Here is an 8729-nt window from a genome sequence, read left to right as displayed (position 1 = left end):
CATTTTGAAGAAAACAAGCAGTTTTAAAAAACAACGCGAGAAGCGGGACCCAATCCAGTGTTCCAGCGCTTTCGTAGCTTGAACGCTAACCACTCGATCACCGCCGTTTCGTGTTCGTGAGCCCAAAGCACCGGTACATATTCGACGCGAAAAGTTATCTTGTGATTTTCTCGAGAACGCCTTAGTAGTACGCCGTACTACTTGCACATTATGTTGTCCTAATGGACTACTAAATGTGTACAAAGTTGGAAGGTAGTCCGTGATCCGAACGTCATGGCCTCCCCTTGTAAGTGTATTGTACCTGTATTCAGTCTGTGCGTATTAAATTTGCGTCTATATTTCCTCTGCTTGTTGTGTTGTGTAGGTAATGCAAAGTATATTAGAAAATAATCGTGGTATTGGTTTGATATTTAATCCCGTTTTTAGATGGTATTCGTGTTTTAGAATATTTAAAGGCATTTAATAAGTTTCTACAGAAATTTGTACCACAAATGCCACGAAGGCCGTCTGATGCATGGCATTTCTTTGAAATTACCGATGATAAACATCAACAAATTGCTGTATTAAGCGAAACAGTTATGTTGTGAGAAAAGGGCATTGAATATACGGGTGAAATACCTTTACGTTGTCATGCCGCTACAGTACATTCACTCGGTAGTTTACTCGGTACAACCGGAAGATGACGTCACAACAACTGCACCGCTCCGTCCCAGCCACTAGCCAGCGCTCTACCGTCTGAACTACTCAGCCCGGTACAACATATAAACAATTCCAATCACTTCATTCTCTTCAGTAATAAATGAGCTTTCTTTCTTTCTTTCTTTCTTTCTTTCTTTCTTAATCTGCTACCCTCCAGGGTTGGTTTTTCCCTCGGACTCATCGAGGGATCCCACATCTACCGCCTCAAGCGTGTCGTGCCAAAACGCACGAGTTTCAAAACTCACGAGTCTCAAAACTCACGAATTCCTGGAAGAGGATTAGAAAGAGTAAGTTTCTCTACCTGGGCCAGTCTCAAAACTCACGAATGGTTAAATGTCAACCCTATTAGTGATGAGTTAATCGAATACTTTTAATAATCAAATAACTTCCATCCGATTATTTAAATAATCGAATAAATAATTTTTCTGAACCGAGGGATTGTTTCAATGAATGTTATTAAGCACTGTGCATCTGGCTTAAATTGATGTGTTTCTGTGCAGTGTACTGAATTCAGTGAATAATCAAATAAAATAATCGAATGAGTTTCAAATATCATTCAGTTACATCGCGCGGAATAATAGGATCCGACACGGATACTTTTTTCGGTTTAAATGTGTCTGGTAGATAAACGCTTACGAAAATTAGAAAACCGGGCGAGTTGGCCGTGCGTGTAGAGGCGCGCGGCTGTGAGCTTGCATCCGGGAGATAGTAGGTTCGAATCCCACTATCGGCAGCCCTGAAAATGGTTTTCCGTGGTTTCCCATTTTCACACCAGGCAAATGCTGGGGCTGTACCTTAATTAAGGCCACGGCCGCTTCCTTCCAACTCCTAGGCCTTTCCTATCCCATCGTCGCCATAAGACCTATCTGTGTCGGTGCGACGTAAAGCCCCTAGCAAAAAAAAAAAAAAAAATTAGAAATACACCTTTTTACAAATGAATCTCCAAATGTTGAAACTAGATGAGTGAATTAACTGGCTTGACATCTAATATCTCTAAATTAAATTCCTTATTCAAGTAAATGCCGCCTTCTGGCCGCATTATGGAGCTAAGCCCCAGTACTAACAACTGACAGTTTCTTTTAACTAGCAGCGGGAAATATACCTACTTTAATTTTATGTCGTCCAGCTGCATGCATAAATAGTTATCATGTTGGCCTGTGGTCCAAGGGGTCTCGAGTTCGGTTTGCGGTCAGGTGGGAGATTTTAACTTTCATTAGTTAATTGCTATGGCTCGGGGACTGGGTGTTCGTACCGTCTTCAGCATTAGGCTTCATCTTCGGTAGGGCTTCATCCTCACAGATGTGCAGGTCACCTATACGGCGTCAACTCTAAAGACCTGCACCAGACCATCCCGGAGGCCACATGCCAGTATTATAAATTTATGTGAAATGTAAGAAATACATTATATTAATTTTAAGACAACAGCAAAATATTTTTAAAATAATATTACACCTCGGTCTCTTTCATTCACTAACCTTTATTTTTCCCCCGTGGGTTGGGGTGGCAGAATAACATTCACAGTATCCCCTGACTGTCGTAAGAAGTGACTAAAAAGGGCCCACAGGGGCTCTTAAATTATTTAAGAAAAGACTAGATAAAATACTGATAGGCAATCTGCTACCAGGGTGACTGCCCTAAGTCGGTGGAAAAACATGAGTTAAAGGGCAGCGTGAGTCACCGCGCACCTCATCCTTCCTGCAGTCATCGCAAGCACCTGCTGTCCGGATTCGTGAATTTTGAGACTCATTAGAATGTTTACTTTAGCTACCAGTTTGTAGTCGTGAGTTGTGATACTATTTGTTACTAATTATAGCCCGTGAGTTTTGAGACTCGTGAGTTTTGAGACGTAACCGCCTCAAGGGCAGTGTCCTGGAGCTTCAGACTCTGGGTCGGGGGATACAACTGGGGAGGATGACCAGTACCTCGCCAGGCGGCCTCACCTGCTATGCTGAACAGGGGCCTTACGGGGGGATGGGAAGATCGGAAGGGAAGGAAGCGGTCGTGGCCTTAACTTAGGTATCATCCCGGTATTTGCCTTGAGGCGAACTGGAAAACCACGGAAAACCACGTCCAGGATGGCTGAGGTGGGAATCGAACCCACCTCTACTCAGTTGACCTCCCGAGGCTGAGCGGACCCCGTTCCAGCCCTCGTACCACTTTTCACATTTCGTGGCAGACCCGGGAATCGAACCCGGGCCTCCGGGGGTAGTAGCTAATCCCACTAACCAATACACCACAGAGGCGGACGCAAACTGAATTTCAACAGATCAAAATCTGTTATTCACAGCGTAACAAAATAATGAGGCAATCTTGAAACGACTGCAGCATTTGAATGACAAACGTAGAAAGACACATGCATCTGTGGAATTGATACTGTAGCCTAAATTGTAATTCCACCCAAGATCACCATTACTACATTGCCCACATTAAAGTATTTGAATTTTCCGCCAGTGAATTCAATCGGAGGACTATCGGAGGTCTCCAGAGGAAGAGCGAAAACAATTGCTCCGATCCGCTACTACCGTTCTCAGCTCTAGGCAGTCTGTCTTCGTCTTAGCTATATCATGTTCCACAGTTTGATCTGAGATTGCATCGGTTCGTCATTGGACGTAGAGCTGGGAACGGAGCAGTTGCTCCTATGATTGCAATCGGTAGTGCGAGTGCAGCGCTCCCTCCGGTATTCTTTGGTAGTACACTGTTGCTTGGAAACCAATCGCTGGTTCGGTCGGCGAGCGGAGGCCGAGCGGAGAACGGAGGAACAGTATTGAATGCGTGCTCCCTTGCCGTTCCATCCGTGGTAGCGACATGGTAAATACTGCTTTAAACGTATGACGAAAGCGAATATATGAAATATATACATTCTCATTTATCGTTCGTGTTTCATTTGTCGATTATTTTTGTAACAATTTGCTTTACGCCATGCCGTCTTATGGCGACGATGTGATAGGAACTATTAAGGAGAGCAATTTCTAGACGTGAAAATGGAAAACGACGTAAAACCATCTTCAGGGGTGCCGACAGTGGGGTCCGAACCCACTTTCAACCGGGAGATAGTGGGTTCGAATCCCACTGTCGGCAGCCCTGAAGTTGGTTTTCCGTGCTTTCCCATTTTCACACTAGGCATATGCTGGGGATGTATCTTAGTTAAGGCCACGGGCGCTTCCTTCCCACTCCCAGACCTTCCCTATCTCATCGTCGCCATGAGACCTATATGTGTCGGTGCGACGTAAAACAAAACAAAAAAGTATCCCCGACCGAAAATCTCACGCTCCAGGACACTGTCCTTGAGGCGGTATAGGTGGGATCCTCTCTGCAAATGAGGGAACACCCAACCCTGGAGGGTAAATTGATAGAAAGATTATTATATTATTATTATTATTATTATTATTATTATTATTATTATTATTATTATTATTATTATTATTATTATTATTATTGTATTCCCATAACCACTTCTGTGGTTTTATGCGAAGTTAAGATGCCGGTATATTGTCCCACAAGAGTTCTTTCATGTGCCGGTACACCTGCCGACATGCGACTGTCGTATGTCAGCATCTTCAAGTACCGCCGAGCAAAGTCGGAATTGAAACCGCAGACTTGAGCTCAGAAGGCCAGAGCTTTACCGTCTGAACTACTCAGCCCGGTACAGCATATAACCAATACCAATCAGTTCGTACTCTTCATTAAAAAATGAAATGGCGTATGGCTTTTAGTGCCGGGAGTGTCCGAGGACAAGTTCGGCTCACCAGATGTAGGTCTTTTGATTTGACACTCTTAGGCGACCTGCGCGTCGTGATGAGGCTGAAATGATTATGAGACGACACATACACCCAGCTCCAGTACCAGCGAAATTAACCAATTAAAATTAAAATTCCCGATCCTGCCGGGAAGCGAACCTGGGACCCCTGCGACCAAAGGCCAGCACGGTAACTATTTAGTCATGGAGATGGACGTACTCCTCCGTAATAAATGAGCTACATGTATAACACAATGTAAGAGCATCGTATATAATACATGTTTACATGCACTGGAATATACTTATTGCTTAAACTGTTTTACTATTAATAAAATTGTAAATGCATTTGCAATGGTATAATATGTGCCAATATTCAATCCACAGTAATCTATCCACCTGCACCTATTGCGAACTGAATGTCAGCAGATCAAAATCTGGTGTTCATAGCGTAACAAATAATGCGGCGATCTTGAAACGACTACACCGTTTGAATGACAAACGTGGGGGAACACATGCATCTGTGGAATTAGTAATGAAATTTAAATTGTAATTCCTCCTAAGATCACCGTTACAACATTGCCCACATTAAAGCATTTGAATTTTCCGCCCGTGAATTCAATCGGAGGACTACCGGAGGTCTCCGGAAGATGAGCGAAAACAACTGCTCCGCTCCGCTCCTACCGTTCCCAGCTCTAGATTCGAACCTACTATCTCCCGGATGCAAGCTCACAGCCGCGTGCCTCTACGCGCACGGCCAACTCGCCCGGTACCGGTAGGTTTACTGGCACGTATATCATCTCTCACGGAAAAATAATCCCGGCACCTCAGCGCATCTTCGGAAACCGTAAAATAATTTGATGATGATGTTTGTTGTTTCAAGGGGCCTAACAGCTAGGTCATCGACCCCGTAAAATAATTTAGTGGGACGTAAAACCGTTGACATTAGGAATGAAAAGAAGAAAAGCAATACAGCATAAAACAGAAAGACTCGCTTGTCTAGACATTTCTGACAATTTGAGCTATTTGATGAACTGGGCAAGCAATTCGCCAAGGTGCTCCCATATGTAAAGCCGAACATTCACTTACTGCGGGCAAAATGCGAGAGATGCAGTTCAGTGTGCTCTGACATCGACCGTAAGAACTAGCACCGTTCCTCGTGCTTTGTCACGGCACCTTCTGCACTCTAACGAGTATTTGATGTACTATTACGGAAAGTTCACAAACCTGCTTTGGTTTGAAAGCTAACAGCTTCTTGATTGATCCCAGGATAGTTTACCATTATCAGTAAAATGTTACAAAACGTCCATTGTCCGTATACCAACAATACGGATAATAAAGCCGAGGAACTTCCAAACAAACCCAGTTCACAATAATGATATTTCAGAGGATGAAACAGAATATAAAAGTTAGCTTAGGCCTATAGATTCTATGAAGTGTTCAAACGCGACATATTGCTAGAAAACAAAATCTGAAATTAACCAACATTTATTATTATTATTATTATTATTATTATTATTATTATTATTATTTCCCGAGAACGAGTACCAATACGATAGCTCAGCTTACGGAATGGTCCCTTACAGTGTTCTCTCCGAGTAACAACATTGAAGACTTTGGATAGAGAAGTATGCCGGAGTATGGTAAGCTATGAATTATCTAGGCGAATATAAATACATACTTATGATGTATTACATGGAATTCTTCATTTCTTGTTCAATACATAGGACTCTTTATAGGAAACCTGAATAAGATTACATGTGAAAATTCAACACAGTTATTGAAATATTTTCTTTATGTTACAGCAATAGAATATTTGTCACGTTACAATGTGTTCCGTTCTCTTTGTATTTGGACAGGAGATAATCAATGACATCGTGATGTAGGTACATTGTGAAGTCAGTGAAGTAATATTATAAGCCATGAAGTGTGCGGTGAAGTTACATCATTTCACAATATCCATAGAAGGCCTGTTCTAAAATCGTAAAACGGTGCACAAGATTCTAAGTAGTTGTTGTGGCAGAAAAAACATTAAAAATGTGTACGTTTATTTTCATAACAAGGGCAAGGTTGTGTTTAGCAGTGCATTGCTAACTGACTCGTAGAGACTGCAGGACTTGTCTATAAATGGGCTGATGGTCCATTTACGGAAGCCTGACATGATCTTAATTTGGTAACAACTTTAAAAATATTAGTGTTAACTGTCTTGAAGTAATGTTCATGATATAAATCTTACGTGCCTTAAACCAACAAACGTCGAAACGTTATATCACAGTGGTATAGCTCCACCTTCAATCCGATGGCAAGTACCAGCAGAAACTGAGAAACTAAAAAAAGGGGGTGGTTAGAAGACCCCCACGCCACCGTGGAAATTTTACAAAAAGAAAATAAAAAGAAACAAACAAAAATAATTATAGAACCAAAGGATCTATTGAATGTATTTTCTAAGAAGCCTCGAAATTTGGATTTTATATTGTAAACTGAACATACCATTCACTGTAAATCTGTTGTCCTTGATCGTATTGTTCTGTTCTGTATTTTGATACAAGATTTTGTAGCACACTGCAATATGAATATCAACATTCTTCACTTGTATCAGTGTCCATATAGTGACAAGTCTTGCATGCGCGCACCACACAAGCATCTTCATAGTGTTCTAGCATCATTTTGTAACTCGGCCGATCCTGGCTACGCTATTGGTCTCCAATCACGGAGGAGCTTAATTAATAACACCAGGCGAGCATCAGCCATACCAAGTGTTCTTAAGAATTAATACTGGCAGCAACAGTCCACACTACCCGATTGGAATCAAGGACCTCCAGCATATACTTCGCAATCTTAGCCTATCGGGCAGACCATGAATAGGATAAGAACTGGAATGCTTAGAACCAATGCCTACTACGACTGTGGTGCAATTCAAGATCTCGATGTCAGTGCCCTGTGGAAACCTAATGAAGACATCATAACAGTCAGTGATAAAGCTATTTTAGCTGCTTCATACTGGAGCGCTTTCAACATTTGAGGATACATGAACATGATCACCATCATCATCATCATCAAGACCATAAGTTAAATGAAAGTATTTGACCACCAAATGTTTATTTGAAGTAGTATTGCATAGCAAAACCGAGCATGAAAGATCCAGCCGAGTCTGTTTATTCCGCATTGGCTAGACAGCTCCCATTAATATCCCTTATGCCGAATCTATAAGGTATGTCATTCTTTCGGCAATTCCAAAAGCTATTGAAAATGGATTTCTTGGTGCGATGACAAACAAAAGTACCTCTAATTTTATCACGCGAAAAAACTTGCCCACATCCGAAGATTAAATGATTGTACCTCATAATATTTATCATCATCTTTATCTTGCCAGCTTCCATTTCTGTAAAGTCGCTCCCGGTATATACAGGATGCTAAACATATGATTATGCACATATAACTCATTCATGAACTAGAGACCGGAATAGAATCATTTCGACTTCGACCGGTCAAGGAACATGATGTGACAGTTTAATATCGCAGTATTGGCATGAACAAATACGTACAGAAATGATGTTTCCTCTTTTACTTACACATTAGACGAGATGCTTTATTTTATGCGTTTCTTTCCTTCTGCTGTAAAATTGTATTATTTTCCTTGCGCGATACTGTTTCTTGAGAGACGAGTATATTGCATCCATGAGAATTAACTATTCGTAACTCGTCACTCTAAGATTAATGTTATACCTGCGGGAGGTATTTATTCTTCTTCTAAATTACTTAAATGATGCACTTATGTATTCTTACGTACTCTCACCACTTTAAAAACAATAATAATAATAATTTATAATTTCGTGTGGCTATTTCTAGCCGAGTGCAGCCCTTGTAAGGCAGACCCTCCGATGAGGGTGGGCGGCATCTGCCATGTGTAGGTAACTGCGTGTTATTGTGGTGGAGGATAGTGTTATGTGTGGTGTGTGAGTTGCAGGGATGTTGGGGACAGCACAAACACCCAGCCCCCGGGCCATTGGAATTAACCAATGAAGGTTAAAATCTCCGACCCGGCCGGGAATCGAACCCGGGACCCTCTGAACCGAAGGCCAGTACGCTGACCATTCAGCCAACGAGTCGGACAGTTTAAAAACAATTATATTATATAATGATTTCTTCTTCTTCTCTCCTAGCGTTTAGTCCCGCATTGGTACCTTATATAGTGACTAGAGTATAATAAATTTAAGCATAATTATTTTCTCACTCATAACAGGAATGCTTGCCTGCTACCATTTCTTGATGGATACAGTACTTTTGTACAGTGGCG

This window comes from Anabrus simplex, chromosome 1, assembly GCF_040414725.1.
Source record: "Anabrus simplex isolate iqAnaSimp1 chromosome 1, ASM4041472v1, whole genome shotgun sequence".
Taxonomy (NCBI): domain Eukaryota; kingdom Metazoa; phylum Arthropoda; class Insecta; order Orthoptera; family Tettigoniidae; genus Anabrus; species Anabrus simplex.
Note: the sequence above shows the minus strand (reverse complement) of the source record.